Here is a 25,664-nt window from a genome sequence, read left to right as displayed (position 1 = left end):
CCCATGTATGGCATGTGGTGGGATGCACCGGAAAAAAGATTGTCCATATAAAAAAGCAAAGTGTTTTCGCTGTGGGTTTACAGGACATATTACACTAGAATGATAGGAAAATGGAACAAACAAGAAAAATAGTTTATCAGCAGGAAAAGTTGTGACTACAAGAAACAGAAAATTCATGAATGTGAGAATTGAAACCACTAGTGTCAGAATGCAATTAGACATGGGAAATGACATCACAATCATAAATGAGAAAACATAGAACAAATGGGCAAACCAAAATTATGTAGTCCAAACAAAATAGCGTATGGTATCATGGGAAGAAAATTATATTTCATGGGCAAATGCATTTGTAATATAACGCTCAAAAGTCGAACCAAAAAAGTGAATGTTTATGTACTTTGAAAAAAAATCCATGAATTTATTTGGCACCAAATGTATGGAGAAATTTAATTTATGGGATACACCCATAAGCATTTTGTGCAATAACGTAAATGGAGCAGCCAAACGATCAAACGAGGTCAATGAACTGAGACAAAAAAATTAAAGAAGCCTGCCCAAAAGTTTTTTGGGAAGGTTTAGGCTGTTGCACAAAAACAAAAGCAAGGATTGTTATCACAGAAAATTCAACATCTATTTTCAGGCCCAAACAGAACATGCCATTTGCAGTGGTAGACCAGGTCAATAAAGAACTAGAAAGGTTGGAAAGCCTGAATGTAATTGAAAAGATTGACCATGCAGACTGGGCAGCAATGGCGGTCTACATAAAAAAAAAAAAAGCTATGAGTGTGCACAGACTTCTCAACTGGATTAAATGACTGTTTACACACACACAATTATCCACTTTCAAGCCCAGAAGAAGTATTTCCTAAACTAAATGGAGAGGAAATTTTCTTGAAGTTAGACCTCTCAGAAGTGTACCGTGAAATTCAGTTAGAGGAAGATTGCGCACATCTACTAACGATCAACACACACCATGGATTGCACAAATTCAAACAACTGCTGTTTGGAGTAAAAGCAGCACCTGCCATATTCCAACAAATAATATATGGGATGTTAAGTGATTGCAACTTCACTCGGGCTGACCAAAGACTTGTGAGTGGATTTGGTTGACAGAAAATGAAGCCTCTCATGTGTGTGTGTGTGTGTGTGTGTGTGTGTGTGTGTGTGTGTGTGTTTCCCTCCACTGCTTGATTATTGGTGTTGGTCTGTTTATGTCCCTATAAATTAGCGCTTTGGTAGAAGAGATCAATAGAATAAGAGTCAGGCTAAGAAAAATAAGTAACGGGGTCAATTTCTTTGACTAAGATTCTTGAAGGCAGTGCACCAGCATGGTCGCAGTCTGCTGACTGAAACAATCAAAAGATAAAAGAATGCCACTTTGGTGGTGGAGAAACAGAGTTTTGCATATAACTTTCTTTGTTTATTGTTGCACAAAAATTCCTCATATTTTTTAAGGGAGAAAGCAGTGTCATCCATTTTGACTTTCTAGAGAAAATGAATAAGTCACCTATATCTTTTAACCTTTACTTGTTTCAGTCATTGGACTGCAGCCACACTGGAGCACAAGGAGGTTGGGGCACAAGGGCACTGGGGCACAAGGGGGCTGGGGCATAAAGAGGCTGGAGCACAAGGGCACAAGAGCACAAGTAGGATGTGGCACAAGGGAACAGGGACACTAGGGTACTGGGAAACAAGGGCCTTGGGACACAAGGGTACTGGGGCACAAGAGGGCTGGAGCACAAGAGGGCTGGAGCACAAGGACACTGGGGCACAAGGACACTGGGACACAAGGGTACTGAGGCACTGCCTTGAGGGTTTTTATTTGAACAAATCAACCCTAATACTTTCATTTATGTTTTTAAGACTGGAACTAGACCTGGAACCACATGGTTATAAATAAAGCTTCCTAACCACACAGTCATTCTTATATTTTGGCAAGACTTATATTTGACTGATTACATTTTTTTTCGTCCCCCAACACAAAATTTGCCTTTTTTTAAAGTGAAAACTTGTAACTCTCATATCTTCTCTAATGATATTGGAGACATCAGAGAAAACAACCTTTGTGTACAAATGTTCAAAGTATTTAAAGAACAGAATAGAAAGAGGAAGTTGTGGCATTCAAACCTTTACCAGTACTTCATTTGTTCACAATTATTAGTAAACAATTTTCTGCAGATTGGCGTGGCTGCATGTTAAGAAGCTTGCTTCCCAACCACATGGTTCTGGCTTCAGTCCCACCATGTAGCACCTTGAAAAAGTAACTTCTATTATAGCCTCAGATTAACCAAAGTCTTGTGAGTGGATTTGGTAGACGGAAACTGAAAAAAGCCCAGCATGTGTGTGTGTGTGTGTGTGTGTGTGTGTGTGTTTGTGCCTGTTTGCCCCTCCTCCTAACACCACCAATTGACAATCAGTGTCGGTGTATTTATGTTCTTGTAACTTAGCATTTCGGTAAAAGAGACCAACAGAATGAGTAGAAGGCTTTAAAAAAATAAGTAATGAGAGTGATTCATTCAGCTAAAAATTCTTCCAGGTGCTGCCCTAGCATGGCCACAGTCTAATAACTGAAACAAGTGAAAAATAAAGGATAAAGGAATAAAATATTTAATTTTGGGGTGGATTATGTACAAAAGCCCTGAAAATGCTTTTGAAGTAAAGGAACATAAGGTTTTTAGGGTGGAAGGGCAGATATGGGAATTCTTTTTTACCCCATGACTATGTGGTTAAGGAGCTTGCCTTTACAACCACATGGTTCCAAGTTCAGTCCTATGCACAGTATCTTCTACTATAGCTCTGGGTAAACTGAAAGAAGCCCAGCATGTGTGTGTGTTTGTGTCTGTTTGTCCACCCCCTGAGTAAATTTGGTCAATGGAAACTGTATGGAAGCTCATTGTATATATGCTATGGGTGTGCATTTGTGTGTGTGTGTGTGTGTGTGTGCATTTGTGTGTGTGTGTGTCTGTGTTTTAATCACCCCTCCCACTGCTTCACAACTTGTATTGGTTTGTTGACATTCCCATAACTTAGTGGTTTGACAAAAGGGAATGATAGAATAAGTATCAGAGTTAAAAAAGTAAATAATGGGTTCTATTTATTTAACTAAAACCCTTCAAGGGCCTCAGGCATGATTACAGTTCAGTCATTGAAAAAAAAAAAAATTAAAATAAAAGCTAATGACATTAGTTAAATAATCAGTTTTACCAAATTCATTTTCAGCAAAAATCTCCAAACAATTATTCTATATAATTAATCTTTTAATTAATGTCATTAGAAAGAGGAAAGTTATCATATTTACAAATTTATGTTTAAATATAAGAACAACTGTTTTTTAGTGAAGGATTCAGTGTCCATGGCTGATAGTGTAACAACACAGAAATGCTTGCATTCCACAGAATATTTCGAACTGCAAATATGAACTGTAAAAGAGAAATCTAATCTATGACATCAAATTCTTGAATTGTGAAATAATATATATTGGCCTAACAAGAAACTCATTATAAGAATGTATGTGAGTACACCTGCAACAAATTCAAGACAAGACCAAAATGCCTGTTAGATCCCATTAGGCAATCATTTAGAATCATACAATAAGAAAATGTTTTTAATATTTCCATTTTACAAACTTTATTCAAGTGAAGTTAGAAGAAGAGTAAAAGAAAAGAATTTTATTGAGACACTTAAACACGTTCTTAATGGAAAATAATATGAAGAAGAAGAATAATATTAACATTTATTTAATTAAATTATATTCAAAAACTGTAGTAATATTAACCGTATTCTCTATCTGTGTTTCTAATTGGTTAAAATGTTTCTACGAAAAAGCATGATCAATGTCAATTCCATTGCATTACCCCATTCATCAATCCATTATTATTTAAAGGAAAAAAAATCAATAATTTCACTACAGTTGTCAAATGAGAAGCACATTAGCTGCCTTTTTTTAAGTGTTACTACATAAACATTTACCTGAAGATTGTTATAAAACATGAAACTACTTGTGATATTATAAAATTATAAAAACAGAAAAATAAAATTTGAAAATCAGACTGTGTTGGAATTTGATTGACTAATGTGTATGTATATATATATATATATATATATATATATATATATATATATATATATATATATATATATATATATGTATATGTATATGTATGTATGTATGTATGTATGTATGTATGTATCTATGTATACAAAGTGTTTGGCCTGAATTTGTCAGTTTGCATGAAAGGAAAAGAAAACACAATTTCACATCGAAAAATAACAGTATTTTAAAAAATCGAAACATACCAACAAGATTTTGGCTGAGAAATAACAGTTTATTCAAAGTAGCTGTTCTCAGCTTTCATAATGGCCTCAAGATGGCTCCGGAACCTGGTTCATGCGTTCCTCTCTGTGTCCTTGGAAGATCTTAATACATTTCCTTGTGTTGGGTCACCAGCTTGGTCTTCCTGTTGCAGGCAGAGCAGTTGGTGTACCCAACACATAGTAATCCATGGGATTACGATTGGGGAAATTAGGAGGCCAGAAATTGGGGCTGGTGAAGTCATAAAAATTCTCTGACAATCACTTCTGACTCTTTCTGGGGGTAAAAGGTGAGGAGCCAAAGTCTGCTGCCACACATATATAACACTGTTGGATTCATTGGTCCGTGTTATCAGCTGTGTTTGGAAAGCAGTGGCCATCAGTTTAAACATTTATAAACATGCATTTAGCTGTTTATGCATTTAGCTATTAATCTTGTTCCTAAGTCAATAAACAATGCATTTATTGTTATTTAAAGAGTGAGTATATTTTTACAGGGACACCCTGTGTAATGGTGAAGCCATTCATGGGACCAGTCTGTGCATGCAAAATTTAAAAACTGGAGTTTGATTCTGGTGTTTGTTGTTTTATCTCAAACAATTGATCTTGCATCCATCAGCAGAAACCAATGACGTTTTTTTCAATATCTCATATTTCTTCTGTAAAAGATACAAATTTAAATAAGTTATAAGAAGCATGGTGGTGGTGGTATTGTCCTTGGTGGTGTTGGTGGTGGTTGCGGTGGTGGTGGCAGTGGTTGTGATAATGGTGATGACAGTGGTGATGGTAGTAGTAGCAACAACAGTGGCAACGGCTGTGCCACTGGAGGTGATGGTAGTGGTGGTGGTGGTGGTGCTGGTGATGGTTGGTACTATAGTGTAGAAGCCTTCTTTTAGATTTTTCTTTTTCTTTTCTCTTTTGCTTCTTTTTTTATGCAGAGACTGATTAAAAGAAAATAGTTGATATATAGAATCATCATCATCATCATCATCATCATCATCACCACCTTGAAGGTTTTTATCTGAAGGAATCACTACTGGTACTCACATTTAATTTTCTGCTAAGACCTGTGCATATTCTAACAGTCTTTAATCACTAACTTACAGTCTTTAATCACTAACTTATAGTCTTTAATCACTAACTTACAGTCTTTAATCACTAACTTACAGTCTTTATGTAAATAAAATAAATCAGTTAAAAAAAAAGACAAACTGTTTCCATCCATCAAATCCACATGAGACTGAGATTATAATAGAAGACACTTGTCCCAGGTGCCACACAGTGGGACTGAACCTGAAACCATGTAGTTTGGAAGGAAACTCCTTGCCATGCTGTCATGTGCATGCCTATATGTATAATAGTTCTTATTCTTCCTTGATTTAATTAAATTTATTAACCCTTTTGATACCAATCCACCCCAGACTACCCCTTTTGGTTCTATGATGCAAACTTCCTGTTTCAAAAGGATCTAAATTAAAAGCTTTGATAAAAATTCCATGACTATTTATGTTCCAAACATCAGCTGAAGGTATTTTGATAAATTCTTCATCATTTTCAAAATTAATTGAAACATGCAGTGAAAAAAACCTATTGAGTCAAGTACATCAACATCAACATCAGCATCAGCATCAACATCAGCATCAACATCAACATCAGCATCAACATCAGCATCAATATCAAAATCAAAATGAAATCAAATGGAAATTGTAGTTGTGACCCCCTTGCATGTAGCACATAAAAAGCACCATCTGTACGTGGTTGATGCCAGAGCCACTTTGACTGGCTTCTGTGCCAGTGGCACGTAAAAAGCACCATCTGATTGTGGTCGATGCCAGCTCACTGGCCCTTGTGCTGGTGGCACATAAAAGTACCCACTACACTCTCAGAGTGGTTGGCGTTAGGAAGAGCATCTAGCTGTAGAAACACTGCCAGATCAGATTGGGGCCTGGTGCAGCCTCCTGGCTTCCCAGACCCCAGTCAAACCATCCAACTCATGCCAGCATGGAAAAATGGACGTTAACCGATGATGATGCAGTGTATTTCAACAATAATAAGGCAGCAAATGGGTTAATAAAATAAGATAACCAATAGATTTCTATATTTTTTGCACCATTTTTAACTTTAAGGGAATTTTATTTTTCAAACTTTTCTGCATTAAGAGTTTCACTAATTCTTTATTTAGTTACCTGCATATATCGAAAATCAAAGAAATTGAGAACCATCAGCTTATCTTGCTTATATAGCCTCTCTTCCTCTTTCTCCTTTTTATGTCTCTTAGTTTTATGTCTCTTAGTTTTATGTCTCTTATCAAGTACAGCAAATCACCACATCTCCCAGTCCCTTCTCATTTCCTCACTAAGGCCCAGCATCAGAAGATCCTTTCTTACCACCTAGTCCCATGTCTTCCTGGGTCTACCCCCTTCCACAGGCTCCCTCCACAATTAAAGCTCAGCACTTCTTTACGTAGCTGTCCTCATCCATACACATCACATGACCAAACCAGCACAAGCTTCTCTCTTGCACACAACATCTGATGCCTCTTATACCCAGTTTCCTTCTTAAATCATTTACACCCTGTCTTGTGTGCACACTGACGTTACCCAGCCAGCAGAACATACTAGCTTCATTTCTTTCAAGCCTTTGCAAGTCCTTTGTAGTCAAAGCCCACATTTAACTGCCATGTAACATAGCTGTATGTACACAGGCATCATACAATCTGCCTTTCACTCTGAGGGAGAGGCCCTTAGTTACCACCAAAGATAAAAGCTCTCTGAACTTTTCCCAGCCTGTTCTTATCCCAGCAACTACACTTTCAGAACTACCCCACCTCCCACCCACTGCTAACTTGGTCTCCTAAGTAACAGAAGCTATCTACTGCTTCTAATGATATACCCGAGCATTTGGGGAAGCCTTTTACTTGCGTATTTTTAGTACTTATTGTACCTGCACATTTGCCACCACATGCAAAGACTCCATTAACCTTTCTTTGATACCACTGCACCTTTTATGTGTCCAAAGCTTGCACTGGGTACAATGTATGGAGTTTCTACCAGTTCCCTTCTTACATACTGAACAAGGCCATCTCCCAGAAGGGACTTGTGATTTGTTTGTCTTCCTACTTACTACAACTTTATATATATATATATATATATATATATATATATATATATATATATATATATATATATATATATATATATATATATAGTCAATCCAAACAAGAGCAAGCAAGAAAAAACAACAACGCGAGGGCGTGGAACAAGTACTGTGTTATTGGACGCTCAGGAAAGGAAAGAAAAGAAAGAAGATTTCATGTTTCGAACAGAGCTCTTCATCAGAAATATAGAAAAAGTCCAAAGAACGGACTTTTATATTCATATAAAGAGAGAAAGAAAGAAAGAAAGAAAGAAAGAAAGAAGAAGAAGAAGAAGAAGAAAATGGAGATTATGAAGTTAATAAGAGTTTATTATCAACAACAAATTGATCATGATCGAATTGTTGTCGATAATAAACTCTTATTAACTTCATAATCTCCATTTTCTTCTTCTTCTTCTCCTCCTCCTCCTCCCCCTCCTCCTCCTTCTCCTTCTTCTTCTTCTTCTTCTTCCTTTATTTATATATATATATATATATATATATATATTTAGAGACACACATGTATTTGTGTGTATTTAACTTTGTCTTAACACTGTCTGATGATTATACACAAGAAGTGCCATCATTGAAGCTGTATCACTTGTTTCCAGTCTTCTGTGGAAAATATATCTAACCATGGCAAAATATTATTTTGCTTGGAAACAGATGAGGGTTGGCAACAGGAAGAGCTTCCATCTGTAGAACATCTGCCTCAAAAAATTCCAGCCACACGTGCAAGCATGAAAAAGTGGATGTTAGAAGAATGATGATGATGGTGGTGGTGGTGGTGGTGGTGGTGGTGGTGGTGATAATGTTATATTTTTGGAAGGTCATTTTTCCAATAACAAACACACACATTGGTTCTGTTTCATTTCTTATTATTATTGTAAGTCAACTACTTAACCAAATAAGTAATCAGTTGCTTAATTAATTGATTAATTGATAAATTAATTAAGTACTAGTTCATTATTGTCAATAGTAAAAGACTTATCAAGAGTGTAAGGGATGGAGATCAGCCCTGAGAAGAACAAGATCCTGGTTAATAGTAACAACCAAAACACAGCAACCAGCATCATGCTAATCAGGGAGAGACTTGATGAAGTGGACACCTGCAAGTGCCTAGGATCCACTTTGACCAATTACAGCAGATCTCAAATGGAGATAACAACAAGATTCAGTTTAGCCTTTGCTGTCATGACAAAGCTGAACACCATATGGAAAAGCAACTCCATTAGTTTTACAACAAGACTTAAGAGTGTACAAGTTCCTGGTGGCTTTGGTCTTTCTGCATTGGTATGAGAGCTAGAATTATACAGCTGACATGGAATGAAGAATCCAGGCATCTGAGCACACAAGTGCTTCAGAAGGCTGCTACACAGAGCACAAAACAAACAACTTTGTCAGGCAGAGCAGACAGGAACCACTCCTAGCGCAGGTAAAAAGATGAAACCGCCTTGTCTGGCACTGTCATATGTCTCCTGTTACAATCTCTGTCCAAAACCATTCTTCTGGGCCTTGTTGAGGAAGGGCGAAAAGCAGAGAAAATCCTGGTCTGACAACATCAAGGCATCAAGGACTGGACAGGTCATAACACAATGAATCTGTTATGCATGAAAAAGAACAGAGACCAGTGGTGATGGCTGGCTACCAAAGTGTGTAGTGTGGCACCCCAACGACTGGCTGCATCAGTTAAGGGATGTTGGTGATGATGAACTCATTGATAACTTGTTCTTGTTCCTAGCTCTGTGATAAGACAATAGAGTAATGAGATTCTGTCACTGATGAGGATGCAAATGGTAATGAAAGAACTCTGACAGTCATATTAATTGATAGATTGATCATATCCATCCTTGCATACATCTGACTTCCATCTCTCTCTCTCTCTCACTAGGCATCCCCCTCTCTGACTCCCACACTTCACATCATCTTATTTTTCATCTACCTACAGTTTTATTATCCTATTCCTGACCACTCCCTTTTTGTATCACCACTTATCATCTCCTCCCACCTGCACCCCACTCCTATTTCTTTCATTAATATTCATTCTCCTCTATCTCCATCTTTAACTCTCTGCCATTTTCCTTTTACACTCTTATAAACTTACCTGCTCTTTGCAATCCTCTGTCCCTCATCTCTCTTATATTCAGCCTCTTGTACTTTGAGGCTACTCTCTGACAGCTCAATACCACCATCTCTTTTCTCTCTTCCCATCTCAGGTAGCCATATATCTCCTGTAGAGTACGGCACCTGTTCCTGTGCTTCTGTCATATTTTAGCCTCTCAATACCTGGCATAAATCCATTTTCCTCTCTTCTCTACCATCACTCAGCAAGGAGTCTTGTCTTGCAAGTTACCTGATATCTTCACTAATGCTGGTGCCATGAAAATGCACCCTGTAGACACTGTAAATTGGTTGGTGTTAGGAGGGGTATCCAGCTGTAGAAACCAGTCCAAAGCAGGAATTAGAGTTCAGCACAGTCCTTCAGCTCATTGGATCCTGTTGAATTGTCCAGTCCAAGTCAGTAGGGAAAACATGTTAAATTGTGGCAGTAATTATTGTCACACAAGCATTATGATGTTCTATATCCAAATACCAATACAAAATTTGATCTTACTCAGAATTATACAATCTGGTTCTGAATTTACCAAATGTGAATTATTTTCAAGACTTGTTCCATCAATCTAACAAGTCTGTAACTACCTCTCTTCATTTTTTTCTTTGCCTTTGTAGCAATTTAGGTTTAGAATGAGGACATTTGAACTCCTTTGCCTTCTTTATTCCTTTACTAACCACATATGACTTAACCACCTGGGATATTAGCTCACATTCGGTTCTTCTTTGGATAAGGATTTGCTCCTTTATTCATAGTCTTTAAGGAAAAAAATTGCAAAAGTACATATGTTCTCTATTTTTACTGTCACCAAGGGAAAGTGCACCAGCTTCGTGGACACTCGGATACACTTCATTCCAGTGACATCTTAAATCTTAAGTTTCTGTAAGACATAGTTCCATATAAGACTATATCAGTCAGCTAATCCTGGAAGGCGTGGTATCAAAATAATCATATTAACTTTGTTTACATTCATTTTGAAAGAAGTAAGGAACTCTTTACTGTAAAGGAGGAAACTCAAATCCTTTCTTTTATCATAAATAGGATCATTTCAGGAATGGGCTTCTGACTCAGAAATTCTCAACACATGGAATTGGTCAGTGTCTTGCAAGAGGTCATGGTTTGACGACACCATGTCTGAATTCTATATTGTAGTTTTATATTTTTCATCATCACCATCATCATTTAATGATGGTTTGTCGTTCGTTTCCAGTCTTTCTTGAAAAAATATATTTGGATAAGGGGAAATGTTACCTTGCTTGGAAACAGGTAAGAGTTGGTGACAGGAAGGGCATCCAGTCATTGAAAATTGACTTCACTGAATTGTGTCTAACCCATGCAGATTGGGAAAAGTGGACATTAAATAATGATGATGATGTTAATAACAACAATGACTGATGATAATGCTGATGATGATGATGATGATGATTGGGGTGAATCACCATCTTGAGCTATTGAACAACAATCTACTTGAAACACGAACATAATGCAATCCCTGCAGGCGCTTCCCATCTCCACACCACACAACACAACACTTCTTAATCTAGACTTCTCTAAGAAACAATACGCTATCTCTCTTAAGCATCAATATTTTTCTCTGCTCATTAAGATGTTTTTAAAAACCACTGCATCACCACCACTACCGCCAACACCACCACCACTACATCTTCACTACCGTCCCTACCTTCATCACCCCAACATCACCACCACCACAACCACATCGCCTTCAAGACCACCACCACCACTACTACTACCACTATCAGTTCCAAACTCTAACCCTAATCCTACTCCCAAAGAGGGAACCTCAAATGGTCACTCGACTTGTTAGAAATAACAGCCAAATCACTCTCAACTTAACCCTCGGCCATATTGAATGAGAAAAGGATACATTTAGATAATGTAGCCCTCACAAAGGACTTCTGTAGCCCATAAAACGTGGGACAGTCACGGTTATAAACACCACTGCTCAAAAGAAGTATGCCTACCACCGCCCTCGCCACCACAATCTCTGCCATTACTCTTGTAGCTATCGTCCCCGCCACCACTCTAACAGTAACAGTAACAATAACAACAACAACAACCAACAAACGTCATCATCATCGTCGTCGTCACTAACAACAACTTCAACCTTGATTATAACATCCCACTACCACGATATCACTGTCACCACCCCACTACAACCAACACATTTGACACGCACGTATATCTCACCCCACCATGCCTTGCTATCACACCACCACCGCCACCACCATCATCATCACCATCAGAAACAACATCAGCATACAGCCTCCATCATCATCATCATCATTATCAACAATCACAAGCAAGAGACTTAAACCATTGTACATGACGGTGGTAGCGGCGTCAAGTAGAGGGGAGAACGATAGATCATTTTTGAGGGTCCACCACCATTTCTATCATCTTATCCGCGTCTCCATCACCACCACCACCATCATCATCAGAAACGCCACCATATGAAGCTCCACCACCCATCATCATCATCAACCACAGCAAGAGACTGTACACATGGCGGTGGGGCTGGCGTCACGCGGGGTGGGGGTAGAAATGATGGATGAGTTTGAGGGGTCCAGTTACAATGATTCATAAAACTCCTCAAACAGACCCCACCGATCGGCTGCTGCTGCACCAAAGGACTTTTACCAGAGAGAGAAAACTTAATTTGCTTATTTTCCTGTGGATATTAAGAAGATTTTTATTCTTTGCATGGACTATTAACCTCATATTTCCATAGCAACAATCTTACAGACCTTAACGTAGCCTGCTTCAAATTTACAGTATGCGCGTGTGTAAGTGTGTGTGTATATGTGTGTGTGTGTGTGTGTGGTGTGTGTGTGAGCGTGTGTGAGTGCACGTGAGCATGTGTGAGCACGCGTGTGTATGTTTTAACGTGAATGCGTCTGTTTACCTGACTGTGTTTTTATGTTGTGAGATATACGCATATGAGTCAGTGTGTGTGTCTGTGTGTAAGTCTTTGTGTTTGGTTGTGCGTGTATAATTGATTGTGTGTGTGTATGTATTTGTGTGAGAGAGAGAGTGTGTATTTGTGTGAGAAAGTATGTATGTACTTGTGTGAGAGAGAGTGTGTGTATTTGTGTGAGAAAGTATGTATGTACTTGTGTGAGAGAGAGTGTGTATATATTTGTGTGAGAGAGTGTGTATTTGTGCGAGAAAGAGTGTGTATGTATTTGTGTGAGAGAGTGTTTATGTATTTGTGTGAGAGGGAGTATGTGAGTGTATTTGTGTGAGAGAGAGAGTGTGTGTATGTGCTTCTGGTTAAATTTGTTTGTGTGACTGTGTGTGTGAATTTGTTAATGTCCTGTCCAAGTCTGCCTGTCTTTTTCCTCTTTAGATGTCGCTGTGTGAATGCAACTGTGTACGTGTGTTGGTGCGTCCATGTTTGTCAGGTTACAACAGTGAATGTGTGTGTGTGTGTGTGTAGTGTTTATATGATCTGTATGTGTGTGTGAGAGAGAGAGAGAGAGAGCTTGCGCGCGCGTGTGTATATGTGTGTGTGTGTGGTACGTGACTTTGAAAGGTATGTAGGCATAAAGAGGATATGTGATTCTATGTCTGTGTGTGAGTGCATGCATGTGCGAAGCTAGCTAGCTAGATAGATAAGATAGATAGATAGAGATAGAGAGTTAGATAGATATAGAGAGACAGAAAAGAGGTAGAGAGATAGAAGTAGATAGATAGAGGGGCAAATACAGAGATGGTAGATTGATAGATAGATAGAGAGGTAACTAGAGAGATGGTAGATAGATATAGATAGGGAGAGAGAAAGCGGTAGAGAGGTAGATAGATAGAAAGAGAGGTAAATTGAGAGATGGTAGATAGATAGAAAGGAAGAGATAGATATAGAGAGAGAAATGGATAGAGGTAACTAGAGAGATGATAGATAGATATAGATAGGGAGAGAGAAAGCGGTAGAGGTAGATAGATAGATAGATAGATAGAGCTATATTCAGGTTTGGTGGAACAAATAAGATATATGTACATATTAATCAGCAGAAAGTTATAAATGTGACTCAAGAGCCGAGAGCTTCGTGTATGACTTTCACATGCGCGTGTGTGTGTGTGTATGAGTAATGCATAATGTTCTAGTTTATGTGGCGTGTCAATGTTCTTAGTGCATGTGTAGTAGAAGTTTAGATTGAATTAACAAAATGATAAAAATAATAATAATGTGAGCTAGTGCGGGTATATAGGTGTACAATAAGGGCGTTGTATGTGTGTGTGCGCGCGCGTGTGAATATATATGTGTGCGTGTGAATATATATGTGTGCGTGTTAGTGGTATAATATAATAAAAATGTATGTATCTATTTATGTATGTATGTATGAATGTATCTGCTTATGTATGATTTTCGTTGTGATTGACAGCCTGTGTTGAAAAGAAAGAATGTGTATCTTGAATGAATATATATATATATATATATATATATATATATATATATATATATATATATATATATATATATATATATATATATATATATATATATATATGTATATATATATATATACATACACACACACATACAAACACATACACACACACATACACACACATACACACACACATACACGTGTGTGTGTGTAAATGTCAGAATATCTGAGAGGAATTTTATCAGGGGGTACAGGAAGTTTCTTTCGTGGTGGTGGGGCCCCCTCCCTTCTGTGAACTATATAGTCGTCAATAATCACAAACATTTTTTGAGGTTTCAGGAAATTCCTGGGCCCTCGGGTACAATGTGGCCCTGTACTCCTCTTCTTTTCGTAGGCCCTGGTATATGTATATCTAATTGTATGCATACACATACAAAAAAATATGGGTAGAGAAAGACTCCAAAATCAGTCCAAATAAGAACAAAAGTAAAATATAAGAATAAAATGTTTAAAAAAATACTTGATTGGACTCCTCCCTTCCGGATGTGAATTTCTCAAGAAACTTTCAGCACCTGACATTACCACATTTAATCAGGTAATGTATTTCAACTTCTTTAACAAAGAACTAAAATAGAAAAAAAGAAGAAAAAAAATGTGTAGACCTGGGTTTGGCTATGTGATCAGTATTGACCTCTAGGGTATCTATGGAGCTACGCTAGAGGTCAATAACCACCTGAAATAATTTTGTGGGCAGAATTATTAGTGAACAGAATCTGGAAGTACATTGGTAATTTAAGGTTTAAAACTCACTAATTTCCAGCCAGAAACTGACACAATAACTACTGTTCATCAAACTCATATATCACATTAAATATTCTGACTCCGAGATCTGACTAAAAAGTATTAAGATTGTTGCTATGGTAACGGAGCTAAAGTATGCAGAGTGAATCCACTTGGCACAGAAAGACCTTGAACTCCGTTGCACATGCATAACAAGTTATAATGCTCTCACTCATTTCTGTTGCTTATAGCAGTACTTCAAAGTGAAGTGTGTAGAGTGTGGTCGTCTCAAAAAGAAGATAGGGATTCAGCTGTGCAGGATCTTTTCGGGTGTGTCGGGGGAAGAAAGAAACTTTTTGAAAATGGTTGTAACAGGTGACAAATTTTAGATCTATGGCTACGAGCTCAAATCCAAGGTTCAGTCTTTGCAGTGGAAGATCCCCAACCAGATTTGAAGATATCGAGGAAATGTAAAAGAATGCCTCAAGGTAGTTGCTTGCTATCTCAAGAAAGGAGTTCCAGGAATGCTCAGTGGAAACGGTGCTGGATAAAATGTTTGGTTTCAGAAGGGGACAACTTCGAAGGAGATTAAATGCCAAATTAATACGTGATGTAGTTTCCTTTTTATGGCACCAGTTTCCCCGACACTTTTTGATTAGATCTCTTCATCATCATCATTATTGTCATTTAATGTCCGCTTTCTATGCTGTGATCTTTTTCCAACAGCTACTTTGAACTGGTTTCAGGATGGAAAAAATGGATGTTAAATGATGACGATGATGATGTTGTTGTTGTTGTTGTTGTTGTTGTTGTTGTTGTTAAGTAAGAGAGCAGCATATGCCATGAAAGTGACACTGGGGTACAAATGTACAAAGCCCAATATACCCATCATGACTACGTGTTTGATAAGGGTACACCAGGCACATGCATCACAACCATATGTGCGTGACATGGTGATCTCATATCAAGGTAAACAGTGCATGACCTTGCAGGTGGGGTCCAGTTAGAATTTTCTTCAGGTTGAGTATCTCATTCTACTCCAAAGGTTTCTGAAGAAGGTTTGTTTTAAGGATGAACAAAACATTCATGTTTCCAGAGGTGAATAATTCAAACCCCAAAGAATTCCTCTCAACACATGGCTATGATGCTCCCCCACTACCTCTGCTTGTGGTCAGAGATGCACATATCGTCAGCCACTGAGGAACATACTCAACTGCTTAAGATCAAACGACTGACAAGCAAATCTGTGGTATTGAGCAGAATATTTGCTGCAGTCCATCTTTTATACCAAGACAAAGCAATGTACATGATAACACTTCCAATAAGTTAAGCTCAAAAGCCATGAGAGCCACTATCTGGTTCTGCATCAGGGCTATTATTATTATTATTATTATTATTATTATTATTATTGTGGAAGACAATTGGAGATTTCTGCGGGACAACCTGTTGAAAGCCACCGACCAGATCTGTGGCTGGTGTAAGGTCCCCTCTCGACCCAGAGTAACGTGGTGGTGGAACAAAGAGGTAGACAGGGCTATTAGACAAAGGAAACAGGCTTGGAAGGACTGGAAGAACGGTGGTAGCAGGGAATTGTACCAATGTGCCAGAAGGGAGGCTAGGCGACAGGTTTATTTAGCCAGAGGGGAAGCAGATAAGAAAAGATTTGCCAATGTTTTGCGCCGTGAGGACCAAAGACTCGAGGTATTTCGTGTTGCAAGACAGTGTAGGAGAGAGAATAGTGATGTTGTAGGAGAGAAATGTGTTCGCATGGATGATGGTACGATTGCACTAAATGAGGCTGCAAAGAAAGAGGTCTGGAGATGCCACTATGATAGATTGCTTAATAAAGAGAATGAATGGGAGAAAGAGAGCCTGCCGTATGTCGACCCAACAGAGGGACCAGCTATCCGAGTTGATAGTACCAGGGTAGATAAAGCAATTAAGAGTATGAAGACAGGGAAAGCCCCCGGTCCATCAGGAATCACTGCAGAGATGCTCAAAATATCTGGCAGTGTTGGCTATAGCCTAGTCACCCGTATTACGAACCAGGTGTTACACGAAGGAGTCATACCCAATGACTGGTGTAACAGCACCATAGTCAACTGCTACAAAGGTAAAGGTGACGCTTTAGATACAAATAATTACAGAGGCATCAAGCTGTTAGATCAGGTTATGAAAGTTACGGAGAGGGTCATAGCCCAACTAATTAGGGAGCGAATCAATTTAGATGAGATGCAGTTTGGGTTCATGCCAGGTAAAAGCACTACTGATGCCATATTTCTAGTAAGACAGCTGCAGGAGAAATATCTAGTCAAGGATAAACCTCTGTACCTGGCTTTCGTTGACATGGAGAAAGCCTTTGACAGGGTCCCCCGATCCCTTATCTGGTGGTCAATGAGGAAACTTGGGATAGAAGAATGGTTAGTGAGAGCTGTGTGAGCCATGTACAGAGATGCTGCCAGTGAGGTGAGGGTTGGAAATGAGTACAGCAATGAATTCTGGGTAGAGGTAGGGGTCCACCAAGGTTCCGTCCTCAGCCCCCTCCTATTTATCATATTCCTCCAGGCAATCCCAGAGGAGTTCAAGACAGGTTGCCCCTGGGAGCTCCTCTATGCTGATGACGTTGCCCTAATTGCGGAGTCACTATCAGAACTAGAGGACAAGTTTCAGGTGTGGAAGCAAGGCCTAGAATTGAAGGGCCTTAGAGTCAACCTAGCTAAAATCAAAATCCTAATAAGTAGGAAGGTAGATAAAACACAAACCCCTTCAAGTAGATGGCCCTGCTCAGTATGTAGAAAAGGAGTAGGTAGTAACTCTATAAGAAGTACCCGGTGCAAGCTATGGACACATAAGAGGTGCAGCAATATCAAAGGTAGGTTAACTAGGAAGTTATTTTTTGTATGTGGCAGATGTTCAGGTGCAATAAAGACTGTAAACAAACAGGAAACAACTTCTATCTCATTCCAGGGTGAAAAACTAGAGGTAGTCGATAGCTTCCGCTATCTGGGCGACCAAGTTAGTAGTGGGGGTGGGTGCGCTGAAAGTGTAGCTGCTAGAATAAGAATAGCCTGGGCAAAGTTTAGAGAGCTCTTACCTCTGCTGGTGACAAAGGGACTCTCACTCAGAGTAAAAGGCAGACTGTATGACGCATGTGTACGAACAGCCATGCTACATGGCAGTGAAACATGGGCTGTAACTGCTGAGGACATGCGTAAGCTCGCAAGGAATGAAGCCAGTATGCTCCGTTGGATGTGTAATGTCAATGTGAATACCCATCAGAGTGTAAGTATCTTGAGAGAAAAGCTGAACATCAGAAGCAACAGTTGTGGTGTGCAAGAGAGACGATTGCGCTGGTATGGACATGTGGTGAGAATGGATGAGGATAGCTGCGTGAAAAAGTGCCACACCCTAACAGTTGAGGGAACCCGTGGAAGAGGTAGGCCCAGGAAGACCTGGGCTGAGGTGGTGAGGCAAGACCTTCGTACATTGGGCCTCACTGAGGCGATGACTACTGACCGAGACCTTTGGAGGTGTGCTGTGTGTGAGAAGACCCGGCAAGCCAAGTGAGATCGTTGCCAGTGCCCCTGGACTGGCTCTTGTGTGGGTGGCACATAAGATGCACCATTTCGAGTGTGACTGTTGCCAGTACCGCCTGACTGGCCTTCGTAGGATTTTCGAGCGAGATCGTTGCCAGTGCCCCTGGACTGGCTTGTGCGGGTGGCACATAAAAGACACCATTTTGAGCGTGGCCGTTGCCAGTATCGCCTGACTGGCCTTCGTGCGGGTGACACGTAAAAGCACCTACTACACTCTCTGAGTGGTTGGCGTTAGGAAGGGCATCCAGCTGTAGAAACTCTGCCAAATCAGATTGGAGCCTGGTGCTGCCATCCGGTTTCACCAGTCCTCAGTCAAATCGTCCAACCCATGCTAGCATGGAAAGCGGACGTTAAACGATGATGATGATGATGATGATGATGATGATTAACAGCAGCAGCAGTAGTAGTAAGGCAGTGAGGTGGCTGAAGTTTTAGCATGCTGGAGAAAATGCTTAGCAGCTTTTTATCTGTCTTTACATTCTGAGTTCAAATCCCGCCAAGTCAACTTTGCCTTTCATCCTTTCAGTACTAGTCAAGTGCAGAGGTTGATGTAATCAACTCACCTCAACACCCAAGTTTCAAGCCTTTTGACAATAGCAGAAACGATTATTACCTCTGCCTTAGCGAAGGCAGAGGTATTGTTTTCAGTCATGTTTGTTTGTTTGTCTGTGGACATGATATCTCAAGAACTGCTGGATGGGTTCGGATGAAACTTTCAGGAATGTTTGGCCTCGTGACTGGCATGAACTGATTAGATTTTGGGATTGATCCGGTACAGGACAAGGATTCTGGATTATTTGTTATATTTACTTTACATGATTACAATCTTATGTTAACTTTCAAGTCTTTCTCAATTATCTCCCTTTAGGCTGTAACTATTTTGAATGGTGAATTTGTTACCTTGGTTTGTATTATATAAGGATAAACTATTTATTACTGTTACTAAATTTTCTACAGCTACCTTCACATTCCATGACTACCATTGGGATCAATCAGGTACTGGACAAGGATTCTGGATTATTTTTCCATTTTTTTAACTTAATTTTTGAGAGTGGTCAGGTTCATTTTTAGTATTCTCATTTGTAAAAGCAAATGAGTTTATTTCAGATATTCTCATTTTAAAAATCCTCTCCAGTTAATCACTGAGAGGACGTTGGTGTTGCCTTGGTGGAGGTTTGTGCTCACTGAGTGCCCTTGTTACCTCTGCCTTAGTGAAGGTGGAGGTATTGTTTTCAGTCGTGTTTGTTTGTTTGTTTGACTGTGGACAAGATATCTCAAGAACCACTGGATGGATTCGGATGAAACTTTCAGGGATGTTTGGCCACGTGACTGGCATGAACTGATTAGATTTTGGGATCGATCCAGTGTGGGACAAAGATTCTGAAATATTAAAAATATTTTCTTTACTTTACATGTATATGTAAAGTTTCACATAGTCCTCTTGTACACGCACACACATAAACACATATGCTCACACATTCTCAGCGTTGAACATTACCATCCCATTTTCATTGTACACACACACTCTCACGCATGCAAACATACCTCTCTTTTACACACATACACTCAAACTTCAAACGCCATTCATCGGCTTTCTCACACCTTTCATTATTCATCTATCACACCTTCCTTTCTCATTCATATGATGCTCTCTTTGCTATTTATCTCCTCTACCTTCACCTTTCACCTTTCTCTCTCTCTCTCTTTCTCTCTCTCTCTCTCTCTCTTTCTCTCTCTCTCTCTCTCTCTCTCTCTCTCTCTCTCTATATATATATATATATATATATATATATATAAAGGGCATTATTACGGAAAAATAATAACGCCACACAGTGGACTTCTCAAAATAACCACATTTAGTACCCAATGCGAGGAAAAAACAACCAACAGAAGATGACCAACTTTCTTTTAAATTAAATGAACTTAATTGTTCATTTAAAAGTTCATTTAATTTAAAAGAAAGTTGGTCTTCTTCTGTTGGTTGTTTTTTCCTCGCATTAGGTACTAAATGTGGTTATTTTGAGAAGTCCACTGTGTGGCGTTATTATTTTTTCTATAATAATGCCCTTTATATAAACATAAACGAATAATTATATTCTTGGGAATAGATATTTCCCTTATGAATTTTTTACACATTGGCTTCTTGATAAAATTCTTGTAAAAGAATTTTATCCTTTTTTGGAATTTATATATATATATATATATATATATATATATATATATTAATAATAATAACAATGATAATAATATAACAACAAAATAATGAACGAGACCTCGATATTATGTAAATAGAGGAATTCATCTATAAATATAATAGAACAGAAATAAATTTATTTCTCAAACGCGTGATAATGCTATAAATAGCATGATCAGGATAAATTATCCATATAATGCAAAAAAATATGTTGCCAGCCAGCCATGAGACTCGAACTCACATCTCTGTGATAACATGTCAAGTGCTTTACCATTAAACCAAACTGCCCAGCAACAAATTCTTCTGCAATTTTTATTTATTTCTCTTCTTACAATACATCTCAATGCTTCTAAAAAAAAAAAAAAAGAACAAACTTTGTTTGTTTACTTTCATTATAAATATAATATATGATAATCAGTTAGTTGTTGTATGCTGTCAACTTAATGTGACAGTCTCCTGAAGGGAATAATCAGTTAGTTGTTGTCATAATAAAACTCAGAGTTTCGGATGTCGGGGCTGAAGCCTACTCCAGCATCTCAGCAGGCTTCAGCCCCGACATCCAAAGCTCTGAGTTTTATTATGACAACAACTAACTGATTGTCATATATTATATAATATATATATATATATATATATATATATATATATAACAATATATAACAATTACAATTAAAAAGGGTAAAGGATTATCAATTTATTAATTTATTAATAAATTAATAATTAATAATTTTTACCAAGCCCTTCGGTATGTAAGCACCATTATCGGTGTGGAACTTATTTAAAAGTTCTTATACATTTATAAACAAAATTAAGGGATCAGCAACAGGTATGTGGTGAAGCAACCTGTTGCTGATCCCTTAATTTTGTTTATAAATATATATATATATATATATGCGTATATATATATATATATATATATATATATATATATATATATATATATATATATAAAGACAACCAATGCTCATTATTATGTTAGAAGAGATTATACATACATTTTAACACTTTACAGTATACTTACATATATACATAATTCTATACATCAATATAAAACAACAGGATTACTAAAGGAGGACTGGAATTTAAGAGAAGAGAAAACCAGAAATTTTGATGATATTTATTGAAGGATTTTATTTAATCTCTGGTTAATCGTTGAGAGGACGTTGGTGTTGCCTTGGCAGAGGTTTGTGCTCTCTGAGTGCTCTTGTTATTAATATTATTGATTGGCAGAACCTTCTGCACGCTAGACAAAGTGCTTAGAGGTGTTTCTTCCAGCTCTTTACATTTATGGTTCAAATTCCAATTAGGTCGACTTTTTCTTTTCATCTCTCTGGAATGGATAAAGCACCGGTCACATACTGAGGTCTATGGTATTGACTGACCCTCCTCTTCTAAAAACAAAATTGCTGACCTGGGGCCTTAATTAGAAACCATTATTTGAAATGGCAACACACCTGTATTTAACATTATTTCTCAATTCTTATTTCATCTGTCTTTATGTTCTGAGTTCAAATTCCACCGAGGTTGACTTTGTCTTTCATCCTTTTGGGGTTGATAAATTAAGTACCAGTTGCTTACAGGGGTTGATCTAATTTCGGGCCTTGCGCCTAGAGTAGAAAAGATTATTTCTCAATTCTACAGTTCTGATTTCAAATCCTACCACAGTCATCTTTATATTTCATCCTTCCAGATTTTATGGAATACGCAGTAATTGTGTATCAGATTTACTCCTCCTCTTCAAATTTGTGGTCTTGTGTGCCTATGTCACAATTAATTATTATTGTCATCAATAAAATTCATTTTGTGTTTTTCTGTCAGTAATGGAGTAAAAACGTACTCCACTATTTAAGCCTTTAACAAAGGAGACTGACATGGCTACTGCTGAGGTTGCTGCTGCTGCTGCTGCTGGTGTCAGTGGAAGCTGATAAGGCTGCTTGGTGTGGTGGTGGTGGTGGTGGTGGTGGTGGTAGTGATGGTAACAGTGATGATAGTGGTGGTGGTGGTGGTGGTGGTGGTGGTGTTGATGATGATTGCAGTTATAATGATGATGGGGTCCAGATGGACTATATGTAATCTGAACCTTTCCCCCCTTATTTTTTTTTTTTTACGGAATCCCACGTTTTAGGCTATGGAGATTCCGATTCTGCAAAAAAAATTTTCAGAAATCTCAATTTCAAAATTTCGCCCCCCCCCCCCCCGGTTTTATATAGATCCACAGGGTAAACCTAACCCTTACTCAAACCCTGACCCTAACCCTAACCCTAACCCTGACCCTAACCCTAAACCTAACCCTAACACTAGTTTTGTGAGATTTTGGCTGTTATTTCTAGCATGTAAATAGCCTGCTTGGTGGTGGTGGGGGAAATGAAATTTTTCAAACAATTTTTTTTCAGAATCGGAATCTCCATAGCCTAAAACGTGGGATTCCATTAAAAAAATTAATAAATAAGGGGGGGAAAGATTCAGATTACATATAGTCCGTCTCCGCCGATGATGGTGCTGAAAATGGTGGAGGTTGTAGAGGTGATGATGATGAAGATGATGATGTTGGAGATGATGATCATGCTGGTGGTGGTGATAGTAGCAACACTAACTTAATTTCATTTAATATTATTTATTTAATTTTCTTATACTTCCACAACATTCACTACTTGAATATTCCATATTCAGAAAGGAAAGAAAGAAAGGAAAGGAAAAAAGACAAAAAAAAAACTCCAAAAAGCTAGCTATTTCTAAATATGTACTTTTAAATGTTTCTATTATATTGTGGTTTATTTTTTATTTTCTTATTTTGTTCTTTTTTTTTTTTGTCCTTCTTGCTTGTTTTACAGAATATATGTGTTGTAAATAATATATTTTGAAGCTTGTTATTATCAAACCTCATGATAACACAATTAATATTCTGTTCATTCATTTATCATTATTGTTGATATTGCTGTAATGTCCCCCTTCACATGTTGCCCTTGTGGCAAATAAAGAAATATTTATTATCATTGTTGTTGTGGTTGTTGTTGTTACTCTGCTGGACAAAATGCTTCAAAATACTTCAAAGCATTTTGTCTGTCTTTACATTCTATCTTCAAATTCCATTGAGGTCAACTAAGCCTTTTGGGGGTTGGTAAAACAAGTACCAGTTGAGAACTGAGGTCAATTTAATCGACTTACTCTGTCCTCAGAAATTGCTGGCCTTGTGCCAAATTTGAAATCATTATTACTACTATTATTATTATTATTATTATTATTATTATTTACTAAAATTTCAGGCTTTGTGCTTATAGAAGAAAGAGTATTATTATTTTGGGGTGAGCGTGGTCATTGCCAGTGCCACCTGACTGGCTCCCTGTGCTGGTGGCATGTAAAAAGTATCATTCAAATGTGGTCGATGCCACTCAAAATGTCCCTGAATAATGGTTGTTTAAGGATACTGGACAAAACACCCCTGTTTCCAGAGGTGAATTATTCAAACTCCAAAGAATTCCTCTCAACACATGGTTCTGCTTGTAAATAAAAGAATAAAAGAAAGAATATATTAACGTGTGTGTGTGTGTGTGTGTGTGTGTGTGTGTGTGCGTGCGTGTATGTGTTTGTGTGTGCATGTGTGAGTGTGTGTGTTTGTGTGCACGTGTGTGAGTGCGTGTTTGTGTGTGCACGTGTGAGTGTGTTTGTGTGTGTTTGTGTGTGTGTGTGTGTGTGCTGTGTGTTTGTGTGTATGTGTTTTTAGTGTGTGTGTGTGTGTGTGTGTATCTTTGATCTTTGATCTGTTATCTTTTAACTTTTATCTTTTGCTTGTTTCAGTAATTAGGCTGCGGCCATGCTGGGGCACCACTTTGAAGAATTTTTAGTCAAATGTACTGACCCCAGAATTTATTTTTTAAAAGCATGGTATTTATTCTATCAGCCTCTTTTGCCGAACTGCTAAGTTACAGGGATGTAAACATACCAGCGCCAGTTGGTGATGGGGGTACAAACAGACACACACACACACAAACAAGTGACAGAGGGTACTGGCTAGCACCACTTTTGCTAAAAATAAGTGTTAAAACAACTCAAAAGCCACAAATGCACTGTCTTAATGACTGACAAAGGGAGGTAAATCCCCAGCGTATATAGCTGGATCACAATTTTGGATTATGATGTAGACCCTCTTAATCCTCATCAGCGACTCTTAACGCCTAGAGTTTTGTAACTTTTGAGTTTCTTTAACTTTTATCTTTAGCAAAAGTGGTGCTAGTAAGCACCCACTGTCACTTTTGTGACCTCTGTTAGTTTTGCCTTTAGGTTCTAATTGCTAAGAAGCCACCCTTTTAAATTTATATATACATATATATATATATACACACATATATATACAACAGGTTTCTTTCAGTTTCTGTCTATCAAAATCCACTCACAAGGTTTTGGTCGGCCCGAAGTGGAAGACACTTGCCCAAGGTGCCATGCAATGGGGCTGAACCCAGAACTATGTGATTGAGAAGCAAGCTTCTTACCACACAGCCGCGCACGTGCACGCACACACACACACACACACACACACACACACACACACACACACATGTAACTATATGTGGATTGTTGGCGATTTTTTTCCTCCATCTTCCTTTTTCTCTTGGACTTTCCTCTATCTCCTGTTTCTGAAAAAGAGCTTTTCTTGAAACGTAAAACCACCTTTCTTTTCTTCCCTGAGCATCTTTTGATACTTTGCATGTACTACGTCCTCATGCTATTGTTTTTTCTTGTGTTTTATTCTTCGGTTTTTTTTAGATTAATTATATATATATATATATATATATATATATATATATATATATATATATACATACATACATATATATCTGTAGTAACTACTACTATTCCAATGTTAGAAACCCCCAACTTCGATGATACGCACGACTTTAGTCACCACGAGAAGAAGAACTTACTATACCTCTGAGTAGTACCTGTTGTTTGTTCATGAAACAAATTATCTTTGATATTTATTTATAAAAAAAAAAGACATATAGTGTCAGGCATGGCTGTGTGGTAAGAAACTTACTTCCCAACCACATTGTTCCGAGTTCAGTCCCACTGCATAGCACCTTGGGCAAGTGTCCCTACTATACCCTTGCTTGGGCTGACCAAAGCCTTGTAAG

General features: G+C 38.1%; 1 long non-coding RNA gene across 3 annotated transcripts; it reads right to left on the bottom strand.

Annotated features, from left to right (window-relative positions):
* Positions 1–4,177: 4,177 nt before the first annotated feature.
* Positions 4,178–14,823, bottom strand: LOC128248100 (uncharacterized). 3 transcript variants are annotated; one of them, XR_016242393.1, is made up of 2 exons: positions 14,486–14,823; positions 4,178–4,970 (listed from the first exon to the last, which is right to left on the bottom strand). It is a non-coding gene; the product is annotated as an uncharacterized LOC128248100 (long non-coding RNA). The 3 variants fall into 3 exon arrangements; XR_016242392.1 differs by lacking the exon at positions 14,486–14,823 and adding an exon at positions 9,551–13,421 and having other exon boundaries at positions 4,178–5,252; XR_016242391.1 differs by lacking the exon at positions 14,486–14,823 and adding an exon at positions 9,551–13,421.
* Positions 14,824–25,664: the final 10,841 nt, after the last annotated feature.

The sequence above is a fragment of the Octopus bimaculoides genome, chromosome 6, assembly GCF_046866305.1.
Source record: "Octopus bimaculoides isolate indiv1 chromosome 6, ASM4686630v1, whole genome shotgun sequence".
NCBI lineage: Eukaryota > Metazoa > Mollusca > Cephalopoda > Octopoda > Octopodidae > Octopus > Octopus bimaculoides.
Note: the sequence above shows the minus strand (reverse complement) of the source record. Positions and strands in the feature narration are given on the sequence as shown.